The sequence below is a fragment of the Phascolarctos cinereus genome, unplaced genomic scaffold (genome assembly GCF_003287225.1).
Source record: "Phascolarctos cinereus isolate Bilbo 61053 unplaced genomic scaffold, phaCin_HiC Scaffold_5;HRSCAF=322, whole genome shotgun sequence".
In the NCBI taxonomy this organism is placed as follows: Eukaryota; Metazoa; Chordata; class Mammalia; order Diprotodontia; family Phascolarctidae; genus Phascolarctos; species Phascolarctos cinereus.
Window position 1 is genome coordinate 74484606 of NW_027555958.1, and position 16480 is coordinate 74501085.

The 16480-nt window shown below is 37.6% G+C and overlaps 1 pseudogene; it reads left to right on the forward strand.

Moving 5' to 3' along the window:
• The first annotated feature begins 14332 nt into the window (after nt 1-14332).
• Nucleotides 14333-15594, forward strand: LOC110216328 (pre-mRNA-splicing factor RBM22 pseudogene; annotated as a pseudogene).
• Nucleotides 15595-16480: the final 886 nt, after the last annotated feature.

Sequence of the window (16480 nt, forward strand, 5' to 3'; positions counted from 1 at the left end):
TCTTCCTCATCAAATTATCTCTTCCCTCTCACTTTTGTTTTTGAATCTCTAGAACTTAGAAAAGGGCTTGGCACATAATATTTGCTTAATAAATATTTGCTGATTTATTGACTAAAATGTCAGATTTGGAAGGGGACATTCTGGGATCATACCTGAAAAATTATCTTCTCTTCAACATACTCCCTATCTCTGTATTGGTTTGATCACTTAGTTGGCACCCACACAATCAGGTTGGTGGTTCCTTGGAGGGGCAGATACTAGAACTCTTGTAGGTGGCTATATTCCTGTTTTATACTCCTAAACTCCTACTGGTATGATTTCCATGAACAAATGAGCCAGCTGATTCAATTAACTCATAGCAATAGAATTTTCTCGAAAGGCAAAGCAAGAGCAATGATAGTACTTTGCACCCATAAATCCAGGATTCGCATTCCTATGCATGCACACAGCACCAATGGAGAAAAATGGGTACCAATTCAAGGCACAATAGTAGTCAGATACAGATGTAGGAAGGACATGTGGCTGGAGCAACTCATAAATCTGGAACTGTGGGCCTCTGTGTCCTTTCTCTTTGGATGGGGATCTCTGTTGTTAAACGAGGCTGTTCTGTGACTGTATTTGACTGCTTTCCTGCAAACCTACTTCTTGGTTTAGATGTACAGCTTCTGCTAAGCCTAGACTCTTTGATGCAGTGGTAATACCACATTCTTAAAAAAAAAAGGCAGAGTCCTATAGCCTGAGATTTTCAGTAGTTTCTTCATTTCTGTTCCCCTTTTCCGGGCTCTGAAAAGATTCCACCTCCCAGGCAGCAGATGGAGTGCAATGATATATACACTCTTCCACTAGGCTCTAAGATCTTTTCTTAGACCAACTTTCCTATTTCAAAGCTAGGTGCCTTCTTTGAACAGTTCATGCTAACTTGTGATTAACCACTAAATTTTCTAAATCTTCATCTCTTCAAGCTAAGCCATAAACAAGCAATGTACACTTTTCCAACAATCACAAAAGAGGTCTGTTAATAACAATGACAGTTATTCACTGGACAGTTTTCCTGTTAGTCATATGCAAATCTGCAGTTGGGAAAGAAGGCAGTGAAGTAGTATTTGCCTTGGGTAAGGTGTACTATCTCTATGGACTGCTTTTCTCAGTATTCTTCATATGGAAGTCTCACTTTTGTTTTTTTCCACATCCCTTTCAATGAGAAAAGTTGTAGAAGGCTGAAAGGAATATTACTTTACACTTTATAAGCAATCACTCAATCTTTTTTTTTTCAAAGATCTCAGGTAAGTTGCAACTAACCACCTAAAAGAGCAGTTCATTCCACTTTCAGCTGTCTCAGATTAAGATATTTTTCCTTATAGCAACCCTAAAGTTTCTCCTTTGAAACCTCCACCCATTGTTTCTACTGTTGTCTTTTTGAGACAGGCAGTACAATCCTCCTTTCATATCATAGCCCTTCAAATACATGAAGACCAGTATCATAGTTCTTTTTCTTCTATAGAATTAAAATTGCCATTTCCTTCAACCAATCTTCATATTACATGGATTATTGACATGTAAATATTCAATATGACATTTTGGGGAAGTTCTCTAGCTCATCATTGCCCTCCCTAAAATATGATACCCAGCACTAAACAGAATACTATAGAAGTGGTCTGACAAGGAAAGAGGGACTAGAAACTATGACTCTCTTAATGCAGCCCATGTTCTCATTAACTTTTTTTCCCCACTGCTATGTCATTCTTTTGACTCATTGAGCTCACATTCCATTAAAGCACCCTGATAAATTTTACTTTTATCTAGTTATACCTACCTTATCTTTTACTTAAGAAGTTGATTTAAATAATTCAACTGTAAAATTATATTCATCCTTATTAAATTCATCTATTGGATTTGGCTCAAAATTTTAGCCTGTCAAGAACTTTTTGAAACCTTATTTCATCAACCAGTGTATTTGCTATCCTTCTGCACTTTGTATAATATGCAAATTTGATAAGAATGTTATTGATGCCTTTATCAAAGTCACTGAAACAAATGTTAAGAACCATGGGGTCAAACACAGATCCCTAGGACATACCATTGGAGATCTTCTTTCAAGTTGATGTAAATGTTTGGAATATCCATGATTTTCTAGGGGAAATTCCTATATCACACATCTATGACTTAGAAGATACTCTTCAGAGATTTATCTAAGGTACGTAGAAGTTAATTAATTCGACAGAGTTTGTTTCAGAAGCAGGATTTGATCCTAGGTCTTTCTGACTCTAACCAGAACTTGATTCACAATGTAACATTGCCTTCAAATTAAGATTAGATCAGTAAAGATTCCTCTTTGTGTTCAGTCATTTGAACAGTTCTGTATCTACCTGTGTTTTCATGTAGTCCTCATCTTTCCACGTTTTCCACAAGAATAACATGAAAGACTTTATCAAATGCAATCTAAGTAAACTTTATGTAGAATTTCCTTGATCTAGCATTTTAGTAAACTTGTCAAAATAAGAAGTAAAGTTAGACTAATACAACTTATTCTTGGTGAAGCCATGTTGGTTTACTGCTCTCACCGCTTATTTTTCTACATATTTATAAATTGTGTTTCATAATATATGTTAGAATTTTGCCAGGAATTGGTGTCAAGTTCATTAGCCAATAGTTTTCAGATTCCATTCTTCTCCTTTTAAAAGAAACAGGACATTTATCTTTCTTCAATCCTGATCTACCTCTCTACAATCTTTGAAGTATCAGTGATAGCTACTCAGCAATTGTGTCTAACATTTCTTTCAATATATGAAGATTAGCTTCATCTAAACAAAGTGACTCAAATTCATCTAGGCACTTGTTTCTATCACCTTACTTATATTGAATATCAACTCTCTATTAGAAAATTATATTCTATCTTTCCAAGTTCAAAGTTCATTCTCTTTGGAGATTAAAAAAAAGAAGCAAAATATAAGCAGTTCTGCATCATTTCAGTAATCATCATTGTCTACTACTACTACTACTACTACTACTACTACTACTACTACTACTACTACTGCTGCTGCTGCTGCTGCTGCTACCACTACTACTACCATCACCACCACCGCTACTACTACTGTCTACTATATCTTCTTTAATTCTCCTTTTTTTCTCAAATGAAGCATAAAGTTTCCTTGTAATTCTTAGCTTTCCTTACCAGCCTCAGATTATTCTGAGCAGAAACTTTCCTGAAACCATTTTATAGGACCCTACCGCATTTTTTATAAATCATCCTTTCTGTATGTCTGCAGAAGTGATGCATCCACATCAGAAACGTTAGACAGTCATCATCATAACTGTTTTTCATTGTGTCTTCAGAATTTAATTCTTAAGACTCAGCCCTCATAGCCTGATTACCCCTACAGAGTATGAATTCATGAGATACTATCTGTCTTTCCTTAGCACCCTTTGAAATATGCTTTCCAATAATCCAAGGTATATCATTCTACTTCCAGCCTTCCATTCTTTGTTACAAATTCTAAGATAAACTGGTTGCTTCCTCTCTTAGTTCTTATCATTTCCACTCCAACAACTTTGTTTTTTGTTGACAAAAATCAAATCCAAAATTGGATTTTGCCATGTAGTTCCCTCTCAGCCCAAGAGTGGTCTGGACTAAGATGATCTTTGAGGAAGACTATGGACTTGAATCACTTCAGGAAATTTTTGAAAAAGATTCATATAGTCAGTGAGAGAATACACTGAGAAGAAGGAACAGGAAACTGAATAGCAATGGTAGTAGAAATAAATGGTATCTTCACTCTTGCCCACAGCCTTCATGAGCTGAGATGGCGAGAAGTGATGAAGCAGGACTCATGGGCAAAGTGAGAGAGAAAAAGTAGAGCTGAACTGTAGCAAAGAAGGGAAAGATTAAGGTGGGCCATTGGGTCTATGAAAGGTCCTTGAAGCAAAGAGCTCAGACTGAAGCTTTTAGTTGCAATGGTGTTTTCCATTGACTGAGAGAAGTTCCAAAAGATCTATTGTTTCCCCGATTTCTTCTCTATGTACATGTCTAGTAACAGGTACTATTAGAGGAGTAGCTCTTCTTTTATGTAAACCTTTCCTGCTAATTTTGCTCCATATATAAAGAAACCTGGGGCCAACTGTGAAGGCTTATACTGTATACTTAATCTACTCTGAGAAAAGTGGGGGAGGGGAAGCCAAGGTTTAAGTGAAAATGCCCCAAAATTAAAATTAGGAGAGAGAACCAAAAGTATGTTCAAATATTGGGGATCTAATCTGAGGCTGTATTATTAAATTTTCATCTGCTATAAGCTCCATAAAATAGTAGAGAAAGAATCATGTGGACCCAGTGGCTACTATATTACCATAGCTTGGAAATGAGCTAATTTTTTGCAACAAAGTGAGGCTAATTAAATCTCCAGAGAAAAGGGAAGGCAGGGAGGAAAGGTCAGAGACCAAAGTGATCACACACTCCAAAATACCATTCAAATAATAAAGAAGACCAAGTACTTACCTGTCAGCTCTGGCCTCTACATTGATACCCACCAGCATTCCAAAAGAAATAAAGCAATCCCTGACCTTGAGGACCTTACATTCTATATGAGGAAACAACATGCACACATATATTAATATTATGTATATATGCATATGTATGTTAATGCATACATGTACATACATATGTATGTACATACACAAAGCCAACTGTGGCAATTTCATCTCACTGGTGCACTAGCTGCTGAAGGAATCATAAAAAGTTTCATGGAGGAGTCATGCAATTGGATCTGGAGGATGAGAGAGAATGAGGATGTTTGTGAACTTGGGTGAATAGGAATGTGGTGTTTTTTAAACAAAGAATGAAGATTGAAGCCATTGGTCACAATATTGTCTTTCAAGGATTGAGAGAATTTCCAGAAGATCTATTCTTTCCTTAGTTTCTTCTTTATATCCCTGTCCAGCAACAACTGTACATACTCTTTTCCCTCAAAAGAAAATAGGAAAGTACTCAACTACTATTGTTCCAACATGATAAGTTATCTTCATGGCATCCAGCCTGGTACATACACCCCTGCCATCCCCACATGCACGCATCCATGTACACATATGTATATACAAAGAAACACCTATGTATATACATACTAGGCCAGGGGTCTTCTTCACGTGTGGCCTTCTAGGTCCTGGGATGTGGCTTTTTGACTGAGCCCAAGTTTTAAGGAACAAATCCTTTTATTAAGGAGATTTGTTCTGTGAAGTCTGGATTCAGATAAAGGGCTACACTTGAGGACCTAGAGGACCACAAGTGGCCTCGAGGCCACAGGTTCCTCACTGCTGCACTAGGCCATTCTCCCTCTCCCCTTTCAGTCTAAAGCCCTTTTGATTACATTACCTACTAGTCAGCCATGTGCAAAGACTCGATGTGACCTTTGACACCTCCCTCTCCTTCTCCTTTAATATCCAAACAATTACCAAATTCTAGGAATTAGACTTCTGTAATCTTTCCTGAATCTTTCTAATGATTTTATTTTTTCATAGCCATGGCTTTCATTTTCATCCATGTAAGGCAAATACAGCAAACTTCTTATTGGTCTTTCCATAGCCAATTTTTCTCCCTCCTAACTATAGAATTGCATTGTTTCAAGGCATTCCAGATATATTCCAATCTAACCCATTCCTGGCTATAATCTACATCCAGCCATATTCTAAATAACTCCCCTTTATGCACTGTACATTTAAAGGTCATGCAGGAAATCAGTAGCAGAACTAGGGTTTGAACCAAGATGCCCTGATTCTTCTTGGTCTTAAAAATATGAACTATGATTAATGGGTACAGGTTATAAGGAGTCAGATTTTGACTTAACATAATAAAAAGAGAGGCAGCAAGACAAAATAGATATCTCTCTTTATCTATATATCATATATCATGTCATATTTAACTTATTTATAGCCATAGCAGTGAGTTAGGAAGCTACTGGTTCAAGTCCTTCCTTGGCATATATTAGTTAAAATTTCCATAGTGGAAGTTCCAGAAAATATGTCAGGTTCAAGATGAAAACAAGTCTTTCTACAAATGCCCCCAAAATGGAATATTAAGTAGCAGTGATCCTGCTCAAGAGAAATTTTTTAGTGAAGTCCAAACTTTTTGTTAGAGATTCACTTATTAGAATAGATTCTTCTTTCAGACAAGGATTGGCATACATGGCATCTAAAGTCCCTTACAATTCTAAGATTTTACAATTCAAAATGTCTTTAAATTGCAGAAGGAAGCCAGGTGATACAATGGATAGAGTGTGGGAGTTGGAGGCATACCCAACATACCCAAGTTCAAATCCTGCCTCAGACACTTACTAGCTGTGTGATCCCGCAAAAGTTATTTAACTTCTCTCTGTGTGTGTCTCAGCTTTCTCATCTTTAAAATGAGGATAATACTAGTACCTAACTCAGGATTATTGGGACAATCCAGTAAATTAACATATGTGAAATATTTTGGAAACCTTACACTGCTATATAAATGGTAGTTATTATTACAATTATTTTTGCAAAAAGTGCTTGCATTTTTCACATATTGCATTTTACAGCCAGAACTAGAATCAGACAACACTTGAAAGCCATGGCACCTGTAATCAAGGTGTCAGGTTTTCCTCCAGTGAATACATGATTATCCTTCACTTCAGAGGCATAAACAAAATACAGGTTCATTAATCTGTTAATTGTTCTTCATTTTCTTGTCATTATTCATAGCATATGTGTTTGTTTCAAGAAATTGTATTCCATGCATCCTGTACCAAGTGAATCTGTATTGACTCAGTTTTTGCTAATCATCAGTCCAAGGATAAAGCCCATCTTTTGAAAATACTAAATCTACTAGAAAATTATCATGCAGATGAATCTAATAATAATAATAACTGGCATTTAAAAATTAAAAGATTTTTTCTTGAACTTTTTTACTATTTGAAATTATATTCATCCTTTTTTTTAAGGGGCACTAAGGTATGTTCACCTAAGATCACATTTAAAATGAATGACAATATAGGTCACTTTTCTCCTCCATGCATGTGTATGCATATACACATTTGTCAAGAAAGAGAATGATTTTGTAAAGTCATTTTGTTCCCTTTTAGCGGTTATGCACAAAAATACTGGAGAAGAATTTCTAAGAAGATGATCCACACAGTGGATTCTTAAAGAAACCAATCCTCTAGGGCACTTTCCCCAATTTACGAAAGAAGGGCACAAGAATCAGTCTAATTACTCTACTACCAGTTGTGATTGTGACACCATGTTTTGTGATCAAATGTTTCTCTGCTCTTGTCACTTCACACAAGGGTTTCATTGCTAACATTATAGGGAACAAGATCACATGAGCAGGTATTGATTGATCTGCCACACAAAGGAAGGCCATCCTTGTCTCCATTATCCCATGCTCCATCTCTGGCTGTTTAGACTCAGGACAACTGACAGTGCTTAGGGTTCTTTTTTCATTTGCATATGCCATCAAGTGAATGAACAAGAAAGATATCCTTCTGCTTTAGCCCATTTCTGATCTTTCACTGAGAGTGAATTGATTTTCTGAAATGGAATGAAATCAAGGCTCAGGATGTGCATAGAGCTTACTTTACAAAATGTCATTTCTGGCAGTAAAACCAAATGGTTGTTTTGCATCTGGTTGGCTTGATACCTTTGTTAGGCTCTCCAATTACAATTCTGTAGTTAGTCTTGAAGGAGAAAAAAAGAAAAAAATACTCATAGCCCCAGAAAGGTTACTTTCCAGAAATTGCCATGGATGAAATGGCACAAATATAGCCCGTATACTAAATGGACTGATTCACTCCTCACCCTTCCAGCCCCAGTTTCCTTGCCTTTTAATCTTCTGTTAAAGTCAGCCAAACCTTTTCCTCTATGTATTAAAAAAAGGAAGAGAGATATTTATTTGTCAATGAGCTCAATGAACATTATAACATAAAAGTGGATTTGTTTATCAATGGGAGCAAACGCCCAAACAAGCTTGCCTCATCATCTTATCTGATGATGAATGATTTATCAGGCAGAACGTGAATCTGCTCCTAACCACCTCTATTTTCCTGTTTATGCTTGTTGAACAGATACAATTTAATGAAGAATATAAAGTACTTAAAAATCTGTCTACCATTAATAGTTTAATTAAACTGACACATACTTCAAAAACAGAGTGACAGAAAACATTAATTTTGGTTATAAAGGGCATGGCATTATTAAAGTGCAATTAAAAACAACATTCACTTACAGTTAACAGCTAAAACAATTTAATTATTTAACACTGGATTGTCACTTCTGACTAACCTCACCTCTTTCACGTGGCAATACTCTTTGTCCCTGTTGGAAGAGAGAGTTCTCACCTAGTGTTCCAAAATGGCAGTGATCTTAGAGCCTCCATATTCTCACTTTGCTGGATATGCTACTTAAGGTTAAAAAGGTTAAAAACTAGAGGCATTTGACCAACTGTTTCTAAATAAGAACAAAATAATACCCACCTTATTAGTAAGAAAAAAGTGAGACAATAACTTAGTGTTTTGTTTGTTTACTAACTATGAATATAGAAATTCCCTCTACCATTGCAGATCAGCATTTCATTTATAACTTAGAGTCTAACAGACCTATGTGCAGGCACTAAGTTGTGTCTCACCCAGGGTTACCTGTCTGTCAGAAACAGGACTCGAATCCATCTTCATGATTAAATCCTGATAAAAGCTATTTCTTTACCCATTATCCCACACTGCTTCTCTTGGTGTTAATGATTAATAAGTGTTTATTGCTATTAATAAATGCTTATTGAATGGATGAGTTTATAAATGAATGAATGCATTATATAGCATGTTACAGTAGAATGGGTAGAGGAAGAATGAAAATATATAGGTTCAGACCAAGCACGGTAACACAAGCTTGTAATCACTCCCTTGGAGGAGTCTGAGCTTTAGTAAAGTAAAGCTAATTAGGTGTCCACACTGAGTCCAGCACCAATGCGATGTGTTCCCAAGAGTGGGGACCACCAGGCTACCTAAGGAAGGTGAATAAACACAAGTCAGAAAACTGAGCAGGTCAGAGCTCCGTAGCCAAGCAGCAGTGGTATCAGGGTCATGAGTGGCTGCTGCACTTTCAGCCTAGGAGGGATAGAGAGACTCAGTCTCAAAAGAAAGAAAGAAAAAAAGAAAGGAAGGAAGGAAGGAAGGAAGAAAGGAAGGGAAGGAAGGAAGGAAGGAAGGAAGGAAGGGAAGGAGGAAGGAAGGAAGGAAGGAAGGAAGGAAGAAGAAAGAAGAAGAAAGAAAGAAAGAAAGAAAGAAAGAAAGAAAGAAAGAAAGAAAGAAAGAAAGAAAGAAAGAAAGAAAGAAAGGAAGAAAGAAAAAAGAAAGAAAGAAAGAAAGAAAGAAAGAAAGAAAGAAAGAAAGAAAGAAAGAAAGAAAGAAAGAAAGGAAGGAAGGAAGAAAGAAAGAAAAGAAGGAAGAAAGAAAGGAAGAAAGGAAGGAAGAAAGGAAGGAAGGAAGGAAGGAAGGAAGGAAGGAAGGAAGGAAGGAAGGAACAAAGGAAGGAAGGAACAAAGGAAGGAATAAAGAAAGGAATGAAGGAAGGAATAAAGAAAGAAAGAAAGAAAGAAAGAGGAAAGAAGGAAGGAAGGAAGGAAGGAAAAGGAAGAAAAGAAGAAGGAAGAAAGGAACATAGGAAGGAAGGAAGGAAGAAAGAAAAAAGAAGGAAAGAGAAAGAAAAACATAGGTTCCAGTCATGTTGCTAATTAAGTTATTCACTTAAATTCTTTTAGCATCAGTTTCCCCATTTGTAAAATGAGCATAATAATGTTTTTATTAAATACTGGGGAAAGCGCTTTGTAAACCTTAAAATGCCATGCATATATTAATTGATATTATTTTCATTATAGCGTATTTGAAAATTCATACCTTGAATAGAAAATGGCTATAAAAATTTCTTGAAATAATATTTTTCAAAGAAGAATAACAAAAGATTTATTACATATGAAACAAAAGTCATGTGAAAAATGCAAGAAAAAACTCTCTATACCAGGCAGTGATATATACCCTGAAAAGTCATTAAGCCACTTGAAAATTCCCAACTCCCTCTGAAAACTTATAAAAAAGCTGCAGGTAGTAACAATTGTGATTGTCTATTTTGAACTTAAAAAACAAAATCAACTTTCTAAAAAAGTCTCTTCAATTTTTCTTTTATGGGCCCTGACAAAAAACCTGCATAATATGTTAAGGCAGATATGACTTTTGTCAGACTGGTAAACTGAGGGACAGAGAAAAAAAAGGACTTTCTGAGGTTATAGTCAACTGTAGAACTATCCCCAGAATCAAAGTCTTCTGGTTTTCACTCCAATATTCTTTCTACTAGATTTCAGTCAATGAATCAATTAAATAGGTTGGTTGATAAAGCCTCTATCATGTTTTGTCAAAACTAATGATTTGCCTTCCCTTACTTTGCATTACAGCCAGACATTCCTGTTTCTTCCATCTATAAGCCCATGTACATTGGAAATGCCCACATTCCAGACCTGTTTTTGCTCACACTCTGACTTAAATACCTGGTTCTATATTCACTTGATCTAACTCAATCCCTCAATCTCTAGTCCCAAGTTTCCTGAATTCTTCTGTCTTAGGTGGATATGCCAGTGGGATTAGGCCTGTAAAATAGCTAACATTTATATAGTTCTTACTGTGTGCCAGAAACTATGCTAAGCACTTTACAATTATTATCTCCTTTGATCCTCAAGACAACCCTGGGATGTAGGTGTTATTATTATCCCTATTTAACAGATGAGGTAACTGAGGCAAACAGAAGTTAAGTGCCTTGCCCAAAGTCGCATAGCAAATAAGTGTCTAAGGCTGGATTTGAACTCACATCTTACTGACTGCAGGTCAGATACTTTATCTACTGCCTTTTGAATCACAGAATACCAGCACTTGAACAGGAATATCAATAACAATCTACTGGATAAATCATAATCCAGTCTTTGCTCAAAGACATGTAGAGAGTGGAAAGTCACTACATCTTGGGAGTGTACATTCCATCATAAATAGGTCTAATTATCAGATGGCTTTTCTTCACATTAACGCTAAATTTTCCTCTTTGGAATTTCTAACTTTTCTCTTAGTTATGCTTTCTGAAATTAAGTGGAACAAGTCTACCAATAACAAAAATAACTACCATTTCCCTAGCACCTTGTACACATTATCCTGAATTAATCCTCATAGAGCCCACTGTGATAAGCATTATGATTATCCAATTTTATAAATCCATTAGTTTTTCCCCTATACCATACTGTCTCTTCTAGCTAATAAAGAGAATTACATTGAAACTGGAGACAGAGGCTAAGAGACAGCTACTAGAGAGCAGACGTACTTGAAATGAATATCACAGAAGAAGCAAACATTAGGAGAGCCTTGGCTCAGCGAGGATGAGCAAGACAAAGGCCAGTGAATCCAATACAAGTGATAAGTGCAATTACGTGAACAAGTTGTGCTAACACTGCCATCTGCTAACTTTTTGAAGGCCTGGTAGAGGTGCCTCAGTTTCCTCAACTGTAAAATGGGGATTATAACAGCACTTACCTCCCAGGGTTGTTGTGAGAATCAAATGAGATAATATCTGTAAAGCACTTAGCACTGTGCCTGGCACATCGTAGGCACTTAATAAGTGTTTATTTTCTTCTTTTCCTCCTTTCCCAACCTTATTTGAGCAGTGTATTTATCTGGTGATCATGTGGGGCTCTAGCCCTCTGGAGTCTCCTAACACTGATATTGTTTGTCCCTTTGTCTTATTGAGGAAATACAGTCATTAAGACTTAACAGCCTGATTTCTAGCCAAAGAAGCTTGGTCAACTTATTTAATTTCCCATAGAAAATCCCGCTAGCCCAAGTCAGTGAATCAAACAAGCCTCCTTTAGCTTGTGGATCAATAAGAAATTAAGAAGCAATTAACAAGAAACGGGGAGAAAAAGTCATAAAACTTACAGTGACCAGGAAGTGAGATCCTTTTCCTTCAGAAAGGAGAGCTTTAAAAAACTGAACAAATGAGAAAACAAAAATACAGACTACTTGGTTTGTCCACAGCCAAAGAACAAATCACAAGTATTACTAGAACTACAAAATGTCTCCCTTTTCCAGTGATTGAGGCAAATGTCTAAATTTATGCAAACATGCCCTGCTGAAAAGGCAAGGACCCAGCAGAGCTATAACGGAGTGAAGATCCGTTGTCCAAATAATCATTTCATTTATAACATCGAGGCTACATTTTAAAATTAAATCTGTCATTTTGAAACAATATCATTGCTACTTCAATTCCTCTTCCAATAAGAAGAGCAGGGATGCCTATTATGTTAGCTCCAGAGAAAGAGAGAGACAGACAGACAGAGAGACAGAGACAGAGACAAAGAGTCAGAGAGAAAGAGGCTATATTAAAAACAAAACACTTTGGAGATGGGTATGGGTTCTTATTTTCCTCAGAGTTGATCATTAGGGCTATAAACTGAGAAGCCAAATTATTAGGTTTGGACTCAGCCCTCCAACTGATTTGTTGACTAACCTTGGCGAAACTGTTTAACCTCACTGTGCCTTAGGAGTCGCAACTGGAAAAAGGGTGAGTAAAAGTTGTTGTCTCCCTATCAGAAACACTAAGCATGGATGAATAAGTTAATATCTGCTAGCATTCTGGAATGAGGTATGTCACCTCTATGGAGCTTAGTGATTCAGTGTGCTGATTTGTTGCTTAAAGAACAGTATCAGAAAGTAAATGTTCTTGAAGAAAATTCCCTGAGCAAAAGAATGAAAAATAAGAGGTGAAAGAGAGATTCGTAATTATTAAACTATAAAAGGACCCAAAATTACAGGGGAAACTTGATTACCATTGCAACCAAGGAATGAGGGAAAATGAGGCCCAGTTTTTATCCATGTCTCAAGGGGTTCAACAGCAAGAAGGCAAGTCACTTACCTTTCAGTGTAGCTCTAATCAAATGTTTTCTGTGAGGGAATCAAGCAGCAGAGAATCACCCAGCATTACTGTTTTTATGGGGCATTTGATGTTATGAAGTGAACAATGACTACATGGGGTCAACAATGAGTGAGACAGTATATACTATAAGTATTTTCTTCTCTCATTGAAAGGTGTTTTATTAGACAAAATATGCCATCTTTTTATTATTAATATTTCACACTTCATTCTTCAGGTAGAACAGTATTACATGGGAAGGTACATAGAGTACTTAGAAATCTACAAACCATCAGTAATGCAATTAAAATTGGCATTTGTAAAAGTATATTTTGATCTGCATTCCTGTTTTTCCCACTGTGAAATCACATTAGGAAACAATGTCCTGCTAATTAAAGCTTTGTCACCCATAAGACCTAGGTGAATTGCATTTGTAATCGTCTCTGAAGCAGAAACAATTTCTTCTGGGGAAACTTATCAAAAGTCTGAGACTGGATCATTTACAACTCTGTTAATAAATATAAAGGAGACAGCCCTTGATATTATTGGTGTGTTCTTATCCCTAAACTGCGTTGAAAATGTCACTGGATCTGAACGTAAATGTAAAAATGTTGTTTTGTATTTACATATTAAGAGCAATCAGGGGACAGTGATGCTATTGATTTTTCTGACATAGATTGAGTGGTTTGAGAAAAGCCACAACATGAGCCTCAATGCAGCAATGAATTCTACCTAGCTAGATCAAAGTGGGCAAGTAAAATGGCTCACTTGCCTTTGTTCCTATGATTACACAAGATTTACCTGCAGGATTAAAACTCCTGGATGAAATAGCCCTTTGATTCCTGTCTGCTTTGACGAATATGGGTAACTAGGGCAATCTTCAAAAACTCCACATTTTTGACACAAAAATTAGGAGAGCCAATAACTAGGAATTTTTGCACTTGGGCAAGTAATAAATCCACACTCTCATTAAGATGCTTATACCAGAGGGGCTGGTCAGCTCTGTACCGACCGCCCAGAGCTATTGATGACAATGCCCTAGCCCCTCTACCATTTGGTCCATGCTCCTTTCCTGGGATTTAGTTTATCCAAATCGGCATCACCATATAGGTTCTCTGTCCCTTTCTATCTTCCTGGGCTGAGTCCTAGGAGGATACAAAAGAGGCTCTCCCACAATCCTGAGCCCAGTATCCTAGGAAACCCGTTGCCAGAGCAACACTCTAGGATGCTGGGCGGAAGAAGTGGGAGTGGAAGGAGACATCTCTATGGCCAGAAGGAAGCAAGAGCATTACTGCCCACCACAGGGGCTGTTGGGATCACAGTATCCCTAATCCAGGGCCAGCACCTTGGCTCTTATTTTCTGCAGGCTGTGGCTATCACCACTTCTAAGATGGCTATGACTTTGGCCTTCAGCACCCACAACAGGCAGAACTGGAAGAATGGTCACTTTCTATTCCATGTCAAACATGTCTTGGACTAATCCCTACATCCAGATGACCAAAGAAAAGTATGGAAAAGAATGAAAAATATGTGCCAGGCTGTTGACAGTGTTCACTGGTGCCCCAGTGTTTGCATGCATTTTAAGAAGATTGAAGCGTGTCAAACCTGCCACAAGCTAAAAAATGTCAGACTTGTGTTTTGGACCTGGAATATGGCTTACCAATTCAAGTCCATGATGCAGGACTGTCCCTTAAAGATGGCATGCCCAAGTCGGATGTGAACAAGCAAACTACACCCAGAAAGTTGAGCAAGAGATTTTTAAATGTGATGGAACTCAGCCAGTTGATGTCCTTGGGAAGCCTACAGCTACCAATGACACACAGCTCAAATTGGCTTGGACTGCACCTTTCTACAAATGGAATCATCCTCACATTTGCTCCTTCTGGGTGAAAGGAGAATGTAAAAGAGGAGCAGTGTGTCTGCACAAGCATGAGAAGCCTATGGACCTTGATGATCTTCTTGCTGATGAGAACTTTAAAGATAGATAATATGGTATTAATGATGCTGGGGCACACAAGCTTCTAAAACAGGCTTCAACAAAGCGTTTTCTTGATCCACCAGATGATAAGACCATTACATCACTATATATTGGTGACCTGAGAGATAGAGTCAGAGAGACTGATCTCAGAAATCACTTCTACCAGTTTGGTGAGATTTCAAGGGTAACAGTTGTATAAAGGTGACAGTGCACTTTCGTCCAGTTTGCTACAAGGCAAGCTGCAGAGATGACTGCAGAGGAGTCTTTCAACAAACTGATTGTAAATGGGCACAGACTTAATGTAAAATGGGGAAGATCCCAGGCAGCCAGAGGAAAAGAAAAGGAAAAAAGAAGGAATCACAGTCTCTGGAATTAAACTGGAGCCTGTTCCAGAACTTCCTGGAGTTCTTCCTACTCCTCCAGCAGCTGAAGAAGCCCCTGCCAATTATTTTAAACTTCCTCCCAGTGGTCCTCCAGCAGTGGTTAATATCACCCTGCTCCTTCTTCCTGGGATTGTACCTCCACCCCCTCCACATTTTGAACCACATGTGTTTTACCCAATGGGACCACCACCTCCCTTATTGCCACCTCCAGGACCAATCTACTATCCTCAGGATCCCCAGAGGCTGGGGGCTCACACAGAAAAGCACAGCAGTCAGTCCCTAACATCCTAAGGCAGCTAGGTGGCAAAATGAATGAAGTGATGGGACTGGAGTGAGGAAGACCTGAGTTCAAATCTGTCCTTAGACACTTAGCAGTTACGTGACCCTGGGCAAGTCACTTAACTTTATTTGCCTCAGTTTCCTCATCTATAAAATGATCTGGAGAAGGAAATGGCAAACCACTCCAGTATCTTTGCCAAGAAAATAGGGTCATGAAGAGTCAGGCATAATTGAACAACAACAACCCTAACATCCTGCTTCAGAGTTCAGGCTCTGAGAAGGAAAGGCACTTTAGAAATGCAATAAATAAATATTGGAGTAAGTGGTTTTTTCAAATAGATTTTTATGCCAACTCCCCATCAGTAGATTCATTTTGACTAATTATTGCTGCTAACTAGCTTCTAAGCTCTGTTACTTAAGTGAATAGTGCTAGTTGTCTCTAAATTTGGTATGCTAGGTAAAATCTCCAGTTGCCCATTCTAGTTGAAGTCCCATTCTTTAGGACACATTCCTATGTAATTATTTTTAGGCCATACAGTTCTCATGGAGCAAAACTAAGACTCTGTTTGGAGAGCTGTGGAGTGGGAGGAATAAGGTTCTAATGGGAAATTATAATTATAGTCTATGAAAACTCTTTAAAAATGGCCACTCTCTTGCCTAGCATGTGTACGTGTGTATGTGTGTGTGTATGGGTGTTTGTGTGTATGTGTGTGTAAAAGTTTGTGGAAAACCACAAATGTGGTACAGCTATAAATTCTAATATAGAACTAAGTCATGGAGCTATACCAGGTTAGCGCCTAATAACCCAGTAGGGTGCCATCTTCCTTGGCTAGAGGGACAGGTCCCAAAGGTCCCACTTCGATAACCAAGGAAGTTGATGGTTTCTCCAACCTGAGGA